The 20914-nt window shown below is 40.8% G+C and overlaps 1 long non-coding RNA gene across 1 annotated transcript; it reads right to left on the minus strand.

Annotated features, from left to right (window-relative positions):
• Window positions 1-531: 531 nt before the first annotated feature.
• Window positions 532-16388, minus strand: LOC121930781. The gene is made up of 4 exons (XR_006104021.1): window positions 16240-16388; window positions 6122-6235; window positions 4180-4247; window positions 532-2555 (listed from the first exon to the last, which is right to left on the minus strand). It is a non-coding gene; the product is annotated as an uncharacterized LOC121930781 (long non-coding RNA).
• Between the last annotated feature and the right edge of the window lie 4526 nt (window positions 16389-20914).

The raw sequence follows: 20914 nt of genomic DNA on the forward strand, positions 1-20914 counted from the left end.
ATCTTTAAACCATGACCATAACTGTACCAGTTTATGAGTTACACCATCAGCACTATTAATTTGTCACTCTGAAATTGTTTTTTAAAAAAAGGTACTACTAGGCTCATGCACCGATCCTAAATGGCACTACAGTTTTGCTACAAAGCACTAATGCTTATGGAACTATACACATCTCAAAATGGAAGACATTGGTGATTTTGTTGTTCTCAAACAACTTGTAACATTTTGTCCACAAGTATTAAAATATATTTATATGTATATATTATACTATTGCACACGCCCCGTATTTGTTTCATCTTTCATGTGGGAAAGATTTCCTGCCAATGAGGAGAAACAGATGCAACTCAATATGTAAAATAAAAGATTAAGGCAGTATTTGCCTTTGCACAGTACTGTTAAGAATATGCTACCGTGTAAGTACTGCAGTAGGATTTCCTGGGCATGAACAGCTGGCTTGTCTTTCCAGGTTGACTTTAAATTCACTCCTCATGTAGCAGTATTCAGTTTATATGAGTACATAAATAGAAGGAATTTAAGAGGGCTAAGGGAAGAATTTATTCACTGGACTTTTGTGTGGCTGGCTCTTGCTTACATCTATTTTGACAATGTGAGAAATCCAAACAATATATGATGTCATATTCTTTGACAAATGAGGTGCAAGTAGCTAAGACATCAACAAAATTCCACAGACTAGTCAAACCATCACCATGTTAGATACTTTCTAAATTTTTAGTATCAGTTCTGAAGAAAACTGCTTAGAGTTCACTGAGACTTTAGGAACTTTATCCCAAATACTCATTGATTCAATAGATAGTCCTTCAGAACATTCTAAAAGGTTATACAGTTACTTTAAATTTGGAACTTCCATCTGACTTGAGATGACGTTATACTTTAAAGTCAATCTGAACAACAAGCTCACCAGCTGACCAGGCATTCACAGGTTTGCTTATTTTCTGCAGCTACATATTTTTGCTAGCTTGACAGTTTTCTCTTCAACATTCCTTTTTAAAATCTGATTTTTCAATGAAGGAAAAAAGCAGAATAAAATCACTGTTAAGTATTTTCTGTGCCTCTATTTATCATACAGAATGACAACTGGTGACACCATACAAGTGGCATGCTCCTCTTATTCAAATTATTTTTACAATCATGGAACAGGAAATCGGTTCTCCAACTGAGCATTACTGCTTTCCCTCATAGAAAATAATCCCTTTGCTAATTCTAAGCAGACCATCAAATAGTATTTAAAGTTTGGTTAGCTGTAACTGACCATTATTATATGTCATCCTATTTTAAACACAAATTTAGGACTTTTGTTTAAAAAACAACAGTTGGCATTCACATTTTAATAATCTAAGTAAGGTGCACTACAAGGGCTACAGGATCCAGCATAAGAAGGTATGTCTTCTCCCCACCCCCCACCCCAAGAAGCCACTCACCCTGGCAAAGTGTGGTGAAAGATAACTATTAATCAATGCTGAAAGAAAATGTCCTGTATAAATCACACACAACAGAGAAAAATAATAGCCTGTAAACATGTTAAAATTAGAGTGTCCTTCTTAACTGTGGATTATACCCACTAGGAAACTACTTAAGAAGCCCTTCCTGAGCACATCTACACTTTGTTCATCTATGTGGTGGGAAATAGTACATAACCTTTATACTCGCTGTTTTTCCCTTTGGGCAAGAGCTTGACTTGGAGAAAGATATTGCTCTATTTGCTGCTGAAATACCCCAGCATGCCTGGAATGGCACATAAGTCCCAGGGAACCTGGGCTTGCTTTTAAGTCCTCAAGGCTTCACCCCTGTGAGAAAGGACTTGCTAGAAAAGCAGCAATTTACAGCAACATTTCACTTTTCCAGGCTTTAGGCAGATCAATACGTACAGGTTATTTTGTTTGTTCATTCTGATTTTAAAAGGAAGGATGCACTAAAAGACAGTGGACAAAAATGACCATTATCGTATCAGCTGCCTAAATAAGAGACACCAAGAGGCTATGTGTAAACAGGCCCTTCAGGAGAATAATCCCTGCTAGTGGATTTTCCTAGCTTTTTATTTTCTTTTGACAAATTATTATTTAGAACACATATAATATCCTGATTATTCTGCTGGGATCTTTCATACATTAAGATCTGCTTGGTCAAAGGACATTATCAATTTGTCAAGTTTTCCAAATGCAATGTTGAGAGTAGGCAGTTCTCTAACTATGGTATTCTGAAGGGGGTTAACTATTAAGTCAGAACAGCCTTTCATCTTTCAATGTATGGACAAAAATTTGTAGAGTGCAAAAACAGTGAGCAACAAGCTGGCACAACTGACATCATTTCTATGAAATGTCAACTATACATTTTAATTGCTCCACAAGGGCAAGATTATTCCCCTCTCTCCACAATACAAGTTTCACATGTCAAATTTTATGTTAAGGAGCTGGAGCAGAAGAAGAGTGATGGTTCTTCATTTTCTCTTATGGTGACAAAGGAAGGACTTTTCTTCACCAGAAGTGCGTTCATGTAGAGCTTCACAATCAGCCTTCAATTGAGGGGAAACGAAAGACCTGATAACAAACACAATGAACATAATGAATGTGAAATTAACTTCGCAGTAATATATACAAACATTTTATAAATATTTAATACATGTAATACAGAGGAAAATTTCTGAATGATGTTTCTGTTGTTCCAAACTATTTTCTAGCAAGTCTCAGCATTAACTGCAACAATTTATTCCCACCCCCTGACTGGGTTAATTTTTAATTCCGAAATATATCAGAGGAAAAAAGTCTCTTTTTCCTCTCCTTTTTTATTTCCCCCCCTAAAATACCTTAAGTTACAGTGCATCACTGAAATTACACTTTTGCATTCTTACGCTATAACTCTTTTAAAAAAAACTTTTGAAAGTCCTACTCAGATCCAAGAAATTGCTGAGAACCCCCCCCCACCCCAAAGAATGGAATGGGTGGACACAATAAAACAAAACCTGAAGAACTCCAACATGTTATATCACGAGGACGCACACTTCTTCAGATCAATCTGTAAGAGTCCCATAAGTGCCATTTGTTAGGAAATGACATGTATGTGACCACAAGATAGAGCTGTGGTGGAACCTATTGCAGTTCTGGTGGCAGTTGACAGTTGACACTTGAATTATGGAATGTTGATGCTGCCAGTCCTTCTGAGGGAGAGTGTCAGGTATGACAGTTGGTGTAAAAGTAACTGCCTCTCTGTTTTGTGGTTATGGTTGTTTGGTTGACAAAGTAACTTATTTATTAAAGCCCTCGTGTAGAGTGAAGGCTTGAAGTGCTCTTGTCGTTATTTCTCAAGCCAGGAACTCGAGGCCATTTGCAGTGGTGAAGGAACATTTTCCTTCTTGGCCTGAATACCGTTGCAGATATCTCTTCAGATTCCTTCTCCTTGGTATCCTATCGACATGGTTCAACTCTGCAGGTGGTCGTGGTGGACACAGCGAGTCTTTCCACACCCCAACACCATTTAACACTTCTGGGAAAATCATTTTGCAGATGAATCTTAAGATATTGCCAAAAGAAGGAACATTGCTTTTATATTTATCCTAAAAGCCATGTGCCAATCATGGCAGTGGTCTTGTTCACTCTGAAACTCATCAGTTGACATGCATTCGCTACTGAGCCTCATGAGTAGAGGAAATCTCCCACATCTTTACCCCCAACAAAAATTGCCTCATGGTGGAAAAGTAGTTGAAATAAATGAAAATCTTGGCCAGCGAAGGTAGATAAACATGGAAGTGAAGTCCACATTTTATATATGTGGCACCTGAAAGACTCCTATTAACCGTGTAGCAATGTATGGCAGTGATTAAGATGAGCTGGAGCTCATCTGCTATCTCATGCAGAACAGACCAAGAGCTTCTTATTGTAGGCATCAAAATATATGGACCCAAATATTGCAATGGAATAAAAAAGACAGACTCAGGAAAACTTCAAGTAACAGACAAGAGTTTTATGAAGCTGCTATCAATGCTTAGTGATGTCCAATCATTTGAATATAACCAAGACTACACATATGTGTCATGAGAGGACAGTAGAATTTCTAACATTAGATTCCTTTTCTATGAGAATATTCGTATTTTCACCAAGAGACCTAAAAACCCGTTTGTCAAGAATTAACAGTGTTTCAGCTTTAACCTATCCTTTTCATACTTACAGTTGCGTAATACCACTGTTGTTTCTTAGGTTCCAATTCTGCAAGTGAAACCACAAGAATATTTTTCCCTGTGTAAGAAGAGATTAAATAGCAATTAAAGTTGTACACTGGAAGCCTTCAAGAAGGCATTGAAAACCTATCTCTTCCGGTTAGCATACCCTCCAGACACTCTTTAGGAAAGTATTCCCCAACTAGATTAAGACGCTTACCCACAACTGATAGTCTTCACTGTTTTAATTACTGTTTTTAAAATTATTCCTTATTGAATTGTTTGTAATTGTTCTTATATCGTATCTGACATGTGTTATATAGTTTTACTGTATGTAAACCGCTTTGATCTGGAGGAAAAGCGGTATATAAATAAAAGTTGTTGTTGTTGTTATTGTTATTATTGTTATTATTATTAAAGCTCATTGTCAACATGTGAAAAATCATACTAGATAACAAAAAGCAAATTTAAGAATTTCCTGAGAACTGTCTGTTAGGGTGTATTGCAAAACATCACAGCAGAGTCATGGAGTCAACAATAATACACAACAGAGTGTAAAGCAAAAAAGACAGAGCAAAAACTAAGCAATATGGCTAGACACAAATACATACAATGCAAAAAATAAATCAGCATAGCATAACTTCTTGCATACTAGCAGTACTACAACTCCCTAGCAAGGAGAGAAAACATACTTCCCAGAGATGAGGAGAGCAACAGGCTCCTGGCCAGCATGGAGAGCAATAAGCTCTCAAAAGACCAAGCAGATTCCCAAGGCAGTTATACTCTGCTAAGTGGCTATCATAACGACCTGGCCTAATTGGCTGATTTCATGACCAATTACCAGTGCAGGCTTACCATCATGGACTTCACCTGCCACTTTGCTATACCCTCATCCAGTCACAACTTAATATGCAAACTGACATACCCTGACACTGTCTGCCCCTTTTCTGGATGGAGAAGTTTCTAGTTACTGCTTTAGAATTGTGAGAATGAGCCTAACTGACAACAACACTTCAAAAAATATACGGTATATTTCTGTTCATTAGTACTCCAAAGAAAAGATGAGGACCACTGATTTTTGCATCAGGCTTAAAGTCAAGTTTAAAGTAATAAAGAACATTCTGTAAAAATATATTTTAAAGATTTTAGTATGGTTTCTTTGACACAAGTTATCACATTTTGACACCACTCTAACTGCCATGCCTGCACCTTACAGAATCCTGGGATTTGTAGCTTGTTGAGGTATTAGTAGAGTACTCTAATAAATTGACCTATTGCTAACATATCAGTCATTTTTCATCAGGGGGAAGAGAAACTAACTGGAAATTAAACAGTTCCTCCATCCACCTCCTGTTAAGATTTCTGCTTCTTCTCCATACAGGGGATTTATCATTGTCTTGGCATGCTCGAACCAGATTAAAGCACAACATGGGCCAAGATCCTGCAAAGCAGATCACAAAGGTTCTGCCAGCCATAGTTGAGTCCCCACCCATGATTGATTTACCTGTCTAAAAGCTGGGCACCCTTCCCCATGGCCATTCATTGACCAGGGAAGAATGGGAGGATGATGAGGGACAGCCAATATGCCACTTAGCTGTTACTGTAGCCATCTCCAGGAAGATGATGCCCTCTTCCCAGACATCTGGAGGATGCTTCCCACCCCATCCTTTCAAGCAACTGAAAAAACAACTGAATGGTTGCCTAGTTGCCCTTCATCCTTCCATGTTAATGGCTGTGAGGAGGGGCACCTAGCTACAGGCAGATAGATGGTTTGGGGAAGGCCTTGTAGCAGATAAAGGTGGTGGACTCCTCTATCTACCAAAAAAGTACATACACAGACATAACGTTCCATTAAACCTGTACATGTCACTAACAGGATGACAGCCATAAACGCCATTCCAATAATGTCAACAAGCAGCAGGTCAAGCAATTCCATGGCAAGAAGACACTTACCTTTTTTCCCCATAGCTACACAGATCATTTTATCACCATAAAGTCTTGACAGTCACTTTCTGGTAGTGTAGTTTTCTTCTTCAGAATGTCAATCAATACGGTGCATACACAGACCTGGGAGTGAGGAGGGACAAAAGAAGGGGGTAAAGTCTTAAGTTCAAACCATTTTATAAAAAAAGTTATTACTTTCTCCTATATCAAAACAACTGAAGAACTCCATACTAAACCATGATACTAGGCTCTGGGAATAGTAGGGAGACGAGGATTATCAGCTCCTTGGTCTTTCCCACTGGCAAACCAAGTTTGGTTGGTTGTAGATTTTATTTTTACAATCTTCTGAGAAATTGAGGTTTTTAAAGAAAGGACTTTTAAGACCATGCTGTACTGTTTTGATTTACTGCTCTTAAATTGCTTTTAGTTGTTTTTAACAGGATGTCTTAAACTGGTTTTAATTCCATTTTTATGTTTCCTTTGTATGTATTAAAACATTTTAATTTGTAAGCAATCATGAGGCAAAATTTTAGAGGAAAGTAGATTATAAGTAAAATTCAAAACAGTAACAACAACAACAATAATGATATTATACAATTTAAGTTATTAAAACTTAAACATATGTCTCTGGCCATCTACTTCAGCCTTTTATTTTGCCTACTGAACACTTTCATTGTATACACCGTAACAATATAATCAATGAGATTCTTAGTCTTAGCATACACACTTTTTCTCCGTCTGTCACACAAAAGCAACCAGAAGCTTCTAATCATGGTCTGTGGCAAATCATAATTTGCATACCCCTCTCAATCTGGCCATGGACACCACTTTTTTCCCTCAGTAAAACATGCATCTGAAAGAACCATGTGCACTCCCAAACCTCGGGCATGAACAAAAGACTTGCAGTTCGTCATTACTTCCTGCCACATTTCAACAAGACATATTGTTGGAGACATATTGGTCTTCATCCTCTTACCTCATCTTTAGAGTTGCAAGCCATAGAATCATAGAGTTGGAAGAGACCACAAGGGCCACCACATAAAGCAAGAAAATGCATTTAATATGAAGGCAAAAATCAGCAAAATTCCTCACTTAAGAATACCCAGAAACACAATGTTTAAATGAACGTATTTTTCATTCATATTCTGCTTTTGACTATTGGTAATCTCAAAATTGGGCTGCAAAGACCTACCATACATGGAGCAAGAAATCCCAGTGGTGTTAGCTGGATTCAGGAAAGGAAGAGGCACTAGGGATCACATCGCAAACATACAATGGATAATGGACCATGTGAGAGAATTTCAAAAGAAAATCTACTGGTTTCATTACTACAGAAAAGCCTTTGACAGCAGATCATGGAAAGCTATGGAACTCTCTCAAGGAAATGGAGTACCACTACATTTTATTGTCCTGATGTTTAACCTGTACTCTGCAAAAGAGGCTGCAGTCAGAACTGAATACTGTACGGAGAAACAAAATGGTTCCCAGTCGGCAAAGGGGTCAGGCAAGGCTGCATTCTATCACCATATTTATTCAACCTATATACATAACAAACTTAGACTCAGAAGCTGGAGGAGTGAAGACTGAAGTAAGGAACATTAACAGTTTAAGTTATGCAGACAACACAATACTACCAGCAGAAACCAACAAAGACCTGAAGAAGGTCAGAGGGGAAAGTGCCGAGGTAGGCTTCATGTTAAACATCAAGAAAACAAAAATAATGACCATGGCGAATATACAAGAATTAATCCTAAATAATGAAAAACTTGAAACAGTCAAAGAATTCCCTTATTTGGAATGAAATATTGATTGGAATGTTGACTGTAATTAAAGAAGATTAGGATTGGGAAGAGCAGACATGAAAGATCTGGACAAGATCCTAAAGTGTAAAAGATATAATTCTGAACAGAAAAGTGAGGATCGTCCAAGCCAACCTTTTCCTATGTATTGATGTGACAGTGAAGAAAGCCGATGGAATGAAAATAAACTCATTTGAGATGTGGTGCTGGGGGAAAGTGCTGAGGCTACCATGGACAGGCAAGACAATAAACACATGGATTGTAGAACAGATCAAGCCTGAACTCTTCCAGGAAACCAGGATGACTAAACCGAGGCCAACATATGGTACTTTGGCCACATCATAAGAAAGCATGAATCATTGGAAAAGGGCAGTAGAAACAGAGGAAGACCTCATTCTAGATGGTTAGACTCAAACAAAGAGGCCACAGGCTTGAGCCTGCAGGTTTAAAGCAGAGCACTGGAGAACAGGGGGTCTTGGAGGTGTCTCATCCATAGGGTTACCATGAGTCAAGGCCAACTCAAGGGCAGCTAACAACAACTTATTTATTTGCCACCTTTCTCCAATCCTATTCAAGGCAACTTACAAAACTTAAGACTATGCAGAGTTATTGTAGCACATCTGAGACTAACTGAAAATAACAAGTTAGCAGCATGACCTTTTGTAGACCACCAATGCATCTGAGGAAGTAGACTTAAGTCTACGAAAGCTTATGCTGCCGACTGCTTTCAGTTTGTCTCAAATGTGCAACAAGATCTCACTACACACTGAAACACAGCTATATATTTGCATTCTACACCTTAAAACAGCTACAGCTAAAAGTTTAACTCCTATAAAAGTTAAAATATAATTAAACTATCAGTAGAATTAAAAGCAATTTTAAAACATGCCAATTAAAAAAAAAAAAAGGGGGGGGAGGGATTCAATGCAGTAGTACATTACTAAAGGCTGTTTCTTGATGAACAATGAGTCTTCAAAGGCTTGCAAGGCGGGAAAAAGTCTCCACCAATCTATGAAGGAAAACAAGGAGGGCTCCAACCTAAATAAAGGAGAGTTCCAGAGTCTGGGGCAGTCCCTAAGAAGGCACTCTCCTATGTTCCCACAAGAGGTACCTATGAAAGCGGTGGGGCAGAACTGAAGATCTCAAAACATGGGTAGGGTCATATGGGAGAAAACAGTCCTTCAGATAAGCTTCCAGCCTCAAGGCTGAATCCAGAAGTACATCCAAACTGCAAGCCCTCAAGGGAAGCGTAACTCCATCCAACATTTAAACCCATTTACCGTTATAAAAATGAATGCAGCTGCAAATGCAGAAAAGGATGACTTCTTATGCAACTGATGTCTGTCTCATCAAGTAATCTTAAATCTTGGTAAAAGAAGTAAATGTCTTCAGATTCATGTAATCAGGAAATCGGAGGGTTGATTTTTTTTCTTCAGCTCCACTGAAGGAGAGAGATGGAGTCAGGTCTCAAAGATGCAAAGCTGACAAACCCAGGAGCAGAATGATGGATGGCCTGCCTGCAAGTCCGCTTCATTATACAACGCTTACACAATTAAAACACACACATCCCCAATATGTACAAACTAGAGCATTCTGGTCCTTATTTTCATGCTCCTGCAATGCGGAATTATCTTCAAAGGCAAGAGGGGAAATCAGCACACTCAGCAAGTCTTAGCTCTTTAGGTTTATTGCTATTTCCAGCCAATACATATAGTGAAGCTTGTCCTTAAATTTTCACAACACCCTGCCCAGAGATTTTACATTTCAAATCAAATCGCACTGACTCCTGATTAAATGATTTTTAAAGCCAAGGTTGTACCACTTACAATTGCTTACAATTCCCACGATAAATTATTGTAACTGGATATTTCAGATACCTATTTAATGAAAGAGCAGCAAGGGAAGACTCACCAGGTACAAAGCTTCTATTCTAGTCACCTTTACATCTCTTGAGATATTTACTTCTGAACAAAATGACACCTGATTTTCACTGGGACGAATACCAACAACTACCACCAAATAGCCACAGAAGGTGAAGGATGCAAAGCAATTTTCAAACCAAATAACAGGATAGTAAGGAATCTTAAAAATCAGTCAATAGTGAAATTATTACAATAAACCTGATTAAGGCTTCCTACTCACTAGGTTTGTAACAGGACTCTTCAGTTCCTCCTTTTCCCAAGCAGCAAACAGTCTGATAGATTAACTAACTGTTACAATACAAACATGTTCTTGCATAAAGAACAGGACTATTTTGTAAAGCAAACTGATTTCCAGAATAGCTATGCTACATTTCCTGTTTTTTAAATTTGACATACAAAACCCCAGTACTATCAAGCCCAGCAACTCAACGGAGGCAGTGAGAGTGCCCCTTGCCCCTTTAACATCCAGGGCCAAGGCAGCAGCACAGCTGGAGCGAGGAGGGTGTGTCCAAGCAGAGGACATATGCGGAGGACATAAAGACCACTCCCACCACCTTAACATTGGCTCCTGGGCACGTTGGCATGGCGGAGGCCTTAAAACCTCCGCCTTTGCCTTCCCCGCCACCCACAACACCAATCACCTGTGGCCCAGGCGGCAGAGAGATACTGAGACTTATCATCAGCCTGGAGAGGAGAATACGTTCCTGAAGTTTTGCTCCATGTTCAGCACCAACAAGGGCCTTCTGTGTGGCCCTAAGGAGACCCATAACCAGATTTTAGTACTCTTGATGCTCCCTCTAGAATCACCTCGCCATCACCCAAATGGAGGAGCATGGACATTGACATCTGCATTCCCGTGGAAGTCCGCTGCGAGGCAGGCAGATGTGGAAACTAAGTTTGACTTTCTATTGAGCCTTGAACTAATTAGTTGTTTTTTATTAATTACGAAGAATTGTATTTTATAATGTCTTTGAGGATACATGGACTATCTTCCTTGTTATAACTGTATTACTGTTCCTTGATATTTAGTATATTAAATAAATTAAAACAATATATATATATATGTCCCCTTCTAGCTAGTCGATTATTGTTAGCTGATTATATGCTATGTTATACTTTAACTATTATTGTGCTATGTATTTTGTAATTTGTATTTTTTCATACTTTCTTCCTTTTTATGTTAGTATTATGATATAATTTTAATTTAATTTAATAATTTATTTTATTTATATACCGCTATTCCAGAGATCATAGCGGTGAACAGCAAGTAAGCTAATTTGCAAGGAAGCTAATGTTTGTATTTTGTTTTAATTTATTTAATATTAGTTGAGTGGAGTTGTGCTGGGGAGGGAAGGGATTAATTATGACCTTTATTGATTTGTAATGTATTCTTTTCATATTGTTTGAATTGTGTGTTGGCGCAGTGGTTAAATGCATGTACTGCAGCCACTCACTCACAAACACAAGGCTGCGAGTTCAATACCAGCGAAAGGGCTCAAGCTCAACTCAGGCTTGCATCCTTCTGAGGTGGCTAAAATGAGTCCCCAGACTGTTGGGGGCAATTAGTTTACACTTTGTAAACCGCTTAGGGAATGCCTGAGTGCACTGATAGGCAGTATAGAAATGTACTTGCTATTGCTATTGTACTCCTCAATTGTTGTAACCCGCCCGGATTCCATATGATTGGGCGGGATATATATAAATTTGTTTTATTATTATTATTAAAATAAAAACGAGACTCAAAAGATAAATTATCTTCCTACTCCGTATTTTTTTTATATCAAGTACACTTCATATTATAGCCTACCAGATGACAATATGACATGGTTGCTATTGTTCGGTGCCTTCAAATCAATTCAGGCTTTGGTGACTATCACAGGATTTTCTTGGCCAGGTTTCTTCAGGAGATTTGCCATTGCCTTCTTTAAATGTTGAGGGAGTCTAAAATGCTCAAGGGACATGCAGTCAGCTTCCATGACTGAAGAGTGATTCAAACCCTGGTCTCCTGGAGCCCTGGTCCAACACTCAAATCATGAGGCTGGCTCTTTATTCATTTACATCTCACTTTTTCCCAATACTTGGACTCAAGGAGGCTTAGAAAATATTAATACCAATACAGTTTCAAATACAAAACTATTTGTATATAAAAGCTACTCCAAAATGCAAGTCCAGTAATCTACTAAATTAAAACAAATTATTTAACAATTCATTGAAACAGAAGATGAAAACGAACAAGACAGAATATGATTAAAATTGCTGCAATTAATAACTAAAAGACTGTTAGAAGAGAAAACTTTTCAACTGCAAGGTGCAAGCATTTGGCACCGGGAGAGTGCCAAAATCTGGGAGAAGCCACCAAGAAGGCCTTAAAAGGGGTTTGTTCTGCTATTTATAGAGAGTAAACAAGTGTGTAACTAAAGAGCTTCAAGAAATGATAGAATTTACTTCACTCTCCTTTTTTAAAAACCCACAGACATTGCAGTAGACTTGGACCTAAGCCCAGGCACAACAATACAGAAGCCATCATCTCTGTAAAATGTCATTTGTGCTCCTTTCCAAAGACAGGAAAAGAGAGATGGAAGCAGGATGGGATCAGCTCCTTTTTAAAGTAGATGGAACTAAATTCAGAAAAGCCAAAGAAAGGCTAACCAAACATATTTCTGTGGAAATGAAGAGTAGACCTAACATCAAGAAATACATGGGGTGTTTGTGTGTGCTAGGGTTGTCACCCAAGAGGAAAAGGGGGTGGTGGCCCAAAAAAGTTTGGGGACCATTGGTTTAAAGGCATCCTGGAATAGCAGCATTCAGTGACATCACACACACATACACACCTCTACATTTTGTACTCCTTTTATTAGAGAAGTATAGTCAAGTACAGTGTGTGTGATGTCATTAGAAGATACTCTTTCCAGGATGCCTTTACAGTACATAAATCATGGCACCCAAATCTGCATACTTCTTATTAGCCCTTCTCTCATAAATGTTCAAAGGAATTGCCTAACAAGGACAAGAACTGGTGACTGGCCTTTCTTTTTGGCTTGGCCAGTAAAGTAATCTGGCATATAACACACTTTGAACAGGTCCTTTTATCTCTGCAGCTTTTCCTTCTCTATTCAAAGTCACTCTGGCAACTAAATTAACAGAATTCAGAAGTATGTGGTTTAATATTTCAGCAATATCGGCTTGAATAGATGCAGCTGCTCTGAGCATATAATAGTGAATACAGTATATTTGAATTAATACATTCAAAATGCTTTCCAGGGCCATCTGCTGAAGCTCACAAACAATTCTGCATTAGATCTGTCACTTCATTCATGCTAGATGTTTCAGTGCTCCCCACCCACAAGATGGTCTATTATATTGCACTGCAGATGGGTTCATACTTTGATTACCATTCTGGAAATGATGAAAAGGGGCATGTCTGTCTCCACATGCCTTTACATAGGATACTTGGACCTGTCCCAGTCCCCTGGAAATCCTACATTCCCTTCCCAGGCTGGACAAGTGTTAAATCTTGAAGAACTAACAGAACATTTAGCTCCAAAAAGATAAAAAAGGAGAGGACCAGACAACTTTCCTTGCTCAATTCAAGAAGGGGCAAAAGGTGGGACAGACAGCAATGGAATAAATATCCAAGCAGGAGGCAAAGAACTGCCCAGGAGCAAATAACGGGTGTGGGTTTTTTTAATGATTTCAAAAACCTGTAGTTGATCAGCAAAGCTGGCATATCTTTTAATAATGCATTTGTGAAAGCAGGAAAGGGGTAGGAGCCTTCTCTGCAAACAGGAAGAGCAACAGACCACCCCCCACTTTTCAGGACTATGGCATTTCTGTAATACAGCGAGAGCAGCAAGAAAGGGCACTTTCCAGAGGGCATCGGATCACACAGCTATAGAGCTGGAAGGCGTGGGCCTCCTAAGCCATTACTCAGGGCAGGAACTCCAGCTAGATAGAGTACACCAATAAGAAGCTGCCCAGCTTCTGTTTGAGGGCGTCCAGACAAGGAGACCCCTCTCCCCTTTAGGCAAGTGGCTCAATGGCCAAACCACTCTTATCATTGAGACATTTCCTCTACTGTTCAGTTGAAATCTACCCTCCTGCAACACAGGTCCAAAACACACTGCAGAAATAATCCAGTTTGAGACTTCTTTAATTGCCCTGGCTCAGTGCTAGGGGATCATGGGAGCTGTAGAGCTCTCTGACTGAGAAGGGTAAATATCTCACCAAACTACAGTTCCCAGGGTTCCTCTCTCTGAGCCAAGGCAGTTGAAGCAGCCTCTTAAAGGAATCCTGGTCCTAGCGTCTGATGGAGCAGATAAGTTGGGGCTGTCCCAATCCCCTAAAAACCCTAAACTCTCTTTCTGGGTGAGACGAGGGTTACATCTTGAAGAACTAACCTGCCTCCTCCTCTCTGGCAGCCCTTGGTGTCTTTACAGAGTGCGATCAGGGCGCTCCTCACGCTTATTATTATTAGCATTATACTTTATTTATATAGCGCTGTACATACAGACAACAAAATCGATAAAAGTGAAACCTACCAATGGTGCACATTCTACAAAATGCATATAAAACAATAGATGATAATAATAATAATACAAGGTAGAATTAGGGCCTGAACAGACAGGCCAAAATAAAGCTGCTTTGGATCACTTTGGGGGTATGCTGTTTAAATGACACACGCATCTTAAGAGGCCAGAAGCTGCGCCAAAGCAGCACTCCAGTCCTTAGGTCTGGAGCATGGCTTTGGTGCGGCTTCTGGCCTCTTAGGAGGCATGCATCCTTTAAACAGCATACTTCCAAAGTGACCCGAAGCAGCTTTATTTTGGCCTGTCTGTTTGGGCCCTAATTCTGCCTTGTCGAAAGGGGTTCTCCTTTGATTTTTCACCTTTCCTTATTCACTGATCTCTTTCAGGGACTTGTGGGGTCTTTTAGCCACAGACCTGCCTCTGGAAGGAGCTAAGACCCAGGAGCTCTCTAGGACCTGATTCCCACTACCTTTTAAACTGGATTGCAAATTGGTTTGAACCGGTTCAAATGACCCTGGTTCCCACTTGAAGCAATTCGGAGAGCAGGGAACACGCCAGACCCATTTAACCACATCTTTCTGACACTGATGTTCCCCGTGTCTTTTTCGATAAATCGATTCTGTGCAAGTGTGATCCACCAGCGGATCGGATTACGTTTCACAGTTCAGTCTTAAATGGATCACTCCAGCGCAAGGGTCGGGAACCAGTTTATTATGAGATGCAGTAAAGCGGAAACAGGTGGGACAACCAATTCTATTCAAATCAATGAGTTTCCCAGCGTGAGCCACAAGTGGGTTTAAGTGGGACCGATTCATGCGTGAAGGGGAACCACAAGTGGGTTGTTCTGAGGCGACTACATGGCAGACAATGCGGCAAACGCACTGGGAACCATGATCTGATCTGGGACTGATCCACTGATTCGGATTTGTCTGCAAGTGGGAATGAGGCCCAAGTTCCAAGATGTCTGCAGGACAGAGGCATGGAAGTTAAAGCAGCGTCCCTCAGAGGAGGCTAAGGACCTCACTGGAACTACAAGTCCCAGGATCCCCAGGATGCAGGCATAGAAGTTAAAAGGGTGAATGAAGACCTTGGCAAACTACAAGTCCCAAGGTCCCACAGATGGAGCCATGGCAGCTAAAGCAATGCCTTTGGAGAAAGTTAAGGACCTTGTATAACTACAGATCCCAAAGGATGGAGCCACGGCAGCCAAAGCAATGCCCACTGAGAAGGCTAAGGGCTTTTCAAACTACAGATCCCAAAGGATGGAGCCACGGCAGTCAAAGCGATGCCCACTGAGAAGGCTAAGGGCCTTTCAAACTACAGATCCCAAAGGATGGAGCCATGGCAGCTAAAGCAATGCCCTTGGAGAAAGTTAAGGACCTTTCAAACTAAAGATCCCAAAGGATGGAACCACGGCAGTCAAAGTGATGCCCACTGAGAAGGCTAAGGGCCTTTCAAACTACAGATCCCAAAGGATGGAGCCATGGCAGCTAAAGCAATGCTCTCAGAGAAGGCTAAGGGCCTTTCAAACTACAGATCCCAAGATCCCACAGGATGCAGGAATAGCAGTTAAAGACCTTGCCAAACTACAAGTCCCGACATTCCAGAGAACGGAGCCATGGCGGTTAAAGCCGCGTGCCTCAGAGAAGGCTAAGGGCCTTATCAAACGCTACAGATCCCAAGGCCCCGCGGCGGTTAAATCGGTGCCAACCCGCATTATCCCCGCAGCGGAGACGCTCCCAGAGAACAAGGCGGGTCTTACAGGGTTCGGGAGGGAGGGAGGGAGGGATTCTGCGCCCAGGAAGGCCCTGGGAGAGGGTCCCGGCGAGGGCGCCGGAGAGAAGCCCTTTCTCCTATCCCGCCCGACCGCCAGCGCTCACCTGAGAGGAGGCCTCTCGGGCCGCAGCCCTGGGCTCCCGCTCCGCTTCCTCCCCTCACGCCGCCATCTTCCCTCCTCGCTTCAGCCGCTCAACGGCCGCTTCCTCCCATTGGCTGCAGCGCCTGTCCTTCACCTCTCTCCTTTGGGCTCTCATTGGACGCCCGCTTTCCTCGGGGCTCCTGGAATCCGATTGGTCAATCTCGATGGGGAGGCGGGGATTGTGGGGAAACCACGCCCTCTTTCTGAGGAGCCACTCAGGTGATAGGAGAGGGGCGGGGCGATGAGGGGATTGGCGGGAGGAGCTGTCCGGAACACCTCCTCCTCCTCCTCCTCCTCCAGGGAGCCTGAGAGAGAAGGGAGGTTGGAAATCCCGGTGGATGGATCCAGTGTGAGGGAAGGGATGGGGAAAAGGGAAATCCAGGAGGCTGGATTCAGTGTGAGGGCGGAATGGGTAAATAGGATTATTATTATTATTATTACTATTATTATTATGGCACTGCTTTAACTGACATGCCTCCATTAGATGGAATTACTTATTCTTATTATTAATTGTATTTATACCCTGCTCTTTAGAAATGTTGTTTATTAGGCAGTTCCCTGCCCTCAGGTTTACAATCCTGGAAGGAGGCATGTGTGCCCCTTTCCCAGGACAGGTCCTACATTCCCAGCCCTCTCCAGGAGCAATCCCAAAGTCCCTTCCATTGTGAGCATGGCGAGGAAGCCTTTTTTGGCGTAATGTCCTACATTTTTTCCCTGTGGCTTGCATCCATTGCTCCCTCCTCAATATGACATCCCTTCAAGTATTTAAACAGGGCTATCATATCACTTCTCAACCATATCACTTCTCTTCTCCAGGCTAAACATCCCCAGCTCCCTAAGGCGTTCCTCATAGGGCAAGGTTTCCAGACCTTTCACCATTTTAGTCGCCCTCCTCTGGACACATGGCTCCAGTTTCTCGATGTCCTTTTTGAATTGTGGTGCCCAGAACTGGACACAATATTCCAGGTGGGGCCTCACCAAATAAGAATAGAGTGGCACTATTACTTCCCTTGATCTAGACACTATACTTTTATTGATGCAACCTAAAATTGCATTGGCCTTTTTAGTTGCTGCATCACACTGTTCACTCATGTTCAACTTGTGGTCTACTTGGACTCCCAGATCCCTTTCACATGTACTTTCATTCAGTCAGGTGTTCCCCCATAATCCTATATCTGAGCATTTCATTTTTCCACCCTTAGTGCAGTACCTTACATCTCTCCGTGTTGAATTTCATTTTGTTAGCTTTGGCCCAGCTTTCTAGTCTATTCAGGTCATTTTGAATCTTGATCCTGTCCTCTGGGGTATTAGCTATTCCCCCTAATTTGGTATCATCTGCAAATTTGATAAGTATGCTTCCAATTCTGTCATCCAGGTCATTGATAAAGATGTTGAATAGCACTGGGCCCAGGACAGAGCCCTGTGGGACCCCACTGGTCACTTCTCTCCAGGATGAAAAGGAGCCATTGTTCAGCATACAGTGGTACCCCGGGATACGAAATCACCGCGTTACGAAATTTCCAGGATACGAAAAAATTAAATAGGAAAAAACTGTTTCGGGTTACGTTTTTTTTTTCGGCTTACGAAAAAATTTTTGGTGCTTTTCGGCGCTTTTTCGCACGAAATCGCGGCTTTCAGCGCTAGCGGCTATGGCTTTTTCGGGTTGCGAAATCTTTCGGGTTACGAACGGTGCCGCGGAACGAATTAAATTCGTAACCCGGGGTACCACTGTATTAGATTTCTGGATCTGAGAGGCTGGACTATGAGAAGCCTATTTTAAGATGGGTTTTATTTGCTAAGGGAGTACAGTGGATCACATTAGCAGAATTCCCATTTTGTTAGCTTCGGCCCAAGTACCAAAGTACTTTGTAATTGATTAACTCAGCAGAGGGAGAGGCTATAGGGGGGCAAATCTTGCTTTTCCCTATAGTCTACTCAGGCAAAAGCAAACCCCTGCAGCCTCTCCTAGCTTGGCTGACCTTCCTCACTGATAGCCTTTGCCATCTTGACCATACTATGATGTTGCTCGGTCACCTGTATCCCGGTGTTATCTGTCAAATGTTGGAGAGTATGAACCAGTTCAGTCCAAACCGAAATCTACAGATGGATAAATAATTCATCCTTGATGAGAAGGTTGACCTAGTTTCTGTCACTGAAACATGAGTGGCAAAACTGGAAGGAAGGTAAGTCTCCCATAGCCTGGGTATTTAACGCAGCATCAACTTAGGCTGGATAGTCAGAGTAGACGATAGAGTTACTTTTACCTCATGGAAGTCCCTTTCATTCATTCAGGACAAGATGGGAATTCTGCTAATGGGATACACTGTCCTCCTTGAGCAAATAAAATCCATCATCAACTAGGCTTGTTGTATTCCAGCCTCTCAAATCCGGAGATCTAATATTCATATTTTACCCATTATGGTGTATATTATTAATTTTAATTCTGACTATGCAATGTCAGCACAGTATTTGTTGCATGTTTCTGCCACTTAGTTAACCCTAATACAACGGCTATAAATAACGTGACTGGCATAAAAGGCCGAGAGGAAATACGGTCGTCCCTCTGTAGCCGCGGTTTCCTTATCCTTGGATTCACCTAGCCACAGTTTGAAAATATGTTGAAATTATACAAATTCCAAAAGGAAAAGCTTGATTTTGCCACTTTATAAAGGGGCATCATTTTACTGCACCTTTGTATGAAATGGGATTTGTGCTTCCACAGATTTTGGGGACCAAACCCCAGCGGATACACTATACTTCATAAAACAGCAATTGAGCCACAATAGGCAGCAACTGGTACATCAGAAAACCCAAACAAATGTGAAACTTTGAAATCCTACATCCAATCTACTCTAAACAAACTTGTAACATGTTCAGTTCCCAGTTATAAATTAATATCTACCATTCAGTTCAGGATTCTCAGATGGTTCCAGCAAAAAGTTGGAAACGCTCCACAAAAAAAATATGAAAATTCTCTAGGCAAAAAGCTTTCAAAACATTCCTAGAAATTACACAAAAAAGAAAACGTAGAAGAAAAAGTGACAGTAGTTCCTGACTGTAAAAGAACAAAACCTGGTACAGTGTACCCTTGTTATACGCTTGGGTTTGGCTCCAAGATCCCCCGTGGATGACAAAATCCATGGATGCTCAAGTCCCATTAAGTATAATGACAGAGCAAAATGGCGTCCCTTATAAAAAATGGTTTGATATTTGAAATTTATAATTTTTTAACATTTTCAAACTGTGGATGCTTGAATCCATGTATAAAAAAATCACTGTATAAGAAGGACCGGCTGTGTTTCCTCATCTGGAGGCTCCTTTTCACCCCAACCCTGAAAGAGTTCTCCTTTTCCCCCAGGACTCTCTGGTTTTCGAAAGAGCAGGCTCCTGTGAGTTTCCAAATCCTGCAGGACCTGCTAAGCCCATGGGAATGTTATGATGGCAGGTCAACAGTCATCTCCAAGTCAAGTTTTTGGATTTCTTTCACTGCCAAGCTGAGCACAATGCTAGGTCTGGAGTGGGAAGAACAGGCACCAGCTATACTTGATACACACAAACACAGACATTTTGTATGTAACACGGGGGCAGCATGTTTGACAGATACCAAGAAATATGGAATTTTTTCATGTCCTGTTTAACGCTCATAGAGGACAAGGTTTCTGGCCCTCAAGTAAGGGATGTCACTTACAATAGGCAACTTCTGGCAATCCTATTTGTTAGATGTAGAACAAGTGATCTCTGTTAATGTTTAACCTGAGAAAAAACTTGAAAATTGGTAACAAATAGTCTTATCCTATCTACTCCAGCTCGGCTAAGTTTGGGCACCAATTGAGTCCATATGGAGAGCCCCGTGAGTATGTTGTACCAAAAACAATCTTAAGGTTAAGATTAATAGACATCTTATTGCATAAGTTTTATATAAATTGGAGTTCACTTCATCTATAGCAGCAGTTCCCAAACTTTGGTCCTCCAGATGTTTTGGACTTCAGCTCCCAGGATTCCTGACTGTCGGCCAAGTTGGCTGGGGCTTCTAGGAGTTGAAGTCAAAAACACCTAGAGGACTAAAGTTTGGGAATCACTGATCTAAAGCAAGTATGGCTATATACTGTGACATGATTTACATTTTTTCTCAGTTTATATATTATGATTATGATTATTATATTTAATTGTACTCCACTTGCCCTCCCCAAAAAATGGGATTCAAAACGGCTTACAGTCTAAAAACACAATACAATTAAAAACTTACAAAAGTGACAATTAAAATGGAATGAAACTATTACAATATTAATATTAATATTGTAATACAATATATACAAAGTAAAGCCCTGCCAACAAGCTGCCCTGTCTGCATCTGATTGATTTTTCTGTTAAAGGTTTATCAGCCATAATAAATCTCTTAGACCAGAACTCAGTTGAGGATTCAGGTCTTGGTAATTGGACTTATTATGACTTTGGGAAATAGAACTGAGCTGTTTTATAACATCCATATTCAGAAAGAGGATGCTGCAATGTTAACACTATATAGGGGAGACAAGAAAGCGACCAATGCGCAAATCTAGGCATTTAATATAATATTATGATTATGATAGCAATTATGATACTGCATATTATCAACTTTCATATCAGACACCATAAAA

The sequence above is a fragment of the Sceloporus undulatus genome, chromosome 5 (genome assembly GCF_019175285.1).
Source record: "Sceloporus undulatus isolate JIND9_A2432 ecotype Alabama chromosome 5, SceUnd_v1.1, whole genome shotgun sequence".
Taxonomy (NCBI): domain Eukaryota; kingdom Metazoa; phylum Chordata; class Lepidosauria; order Squamata; family Phrynosomatidae; genus Sceloporus; species Sceloporus undulatus.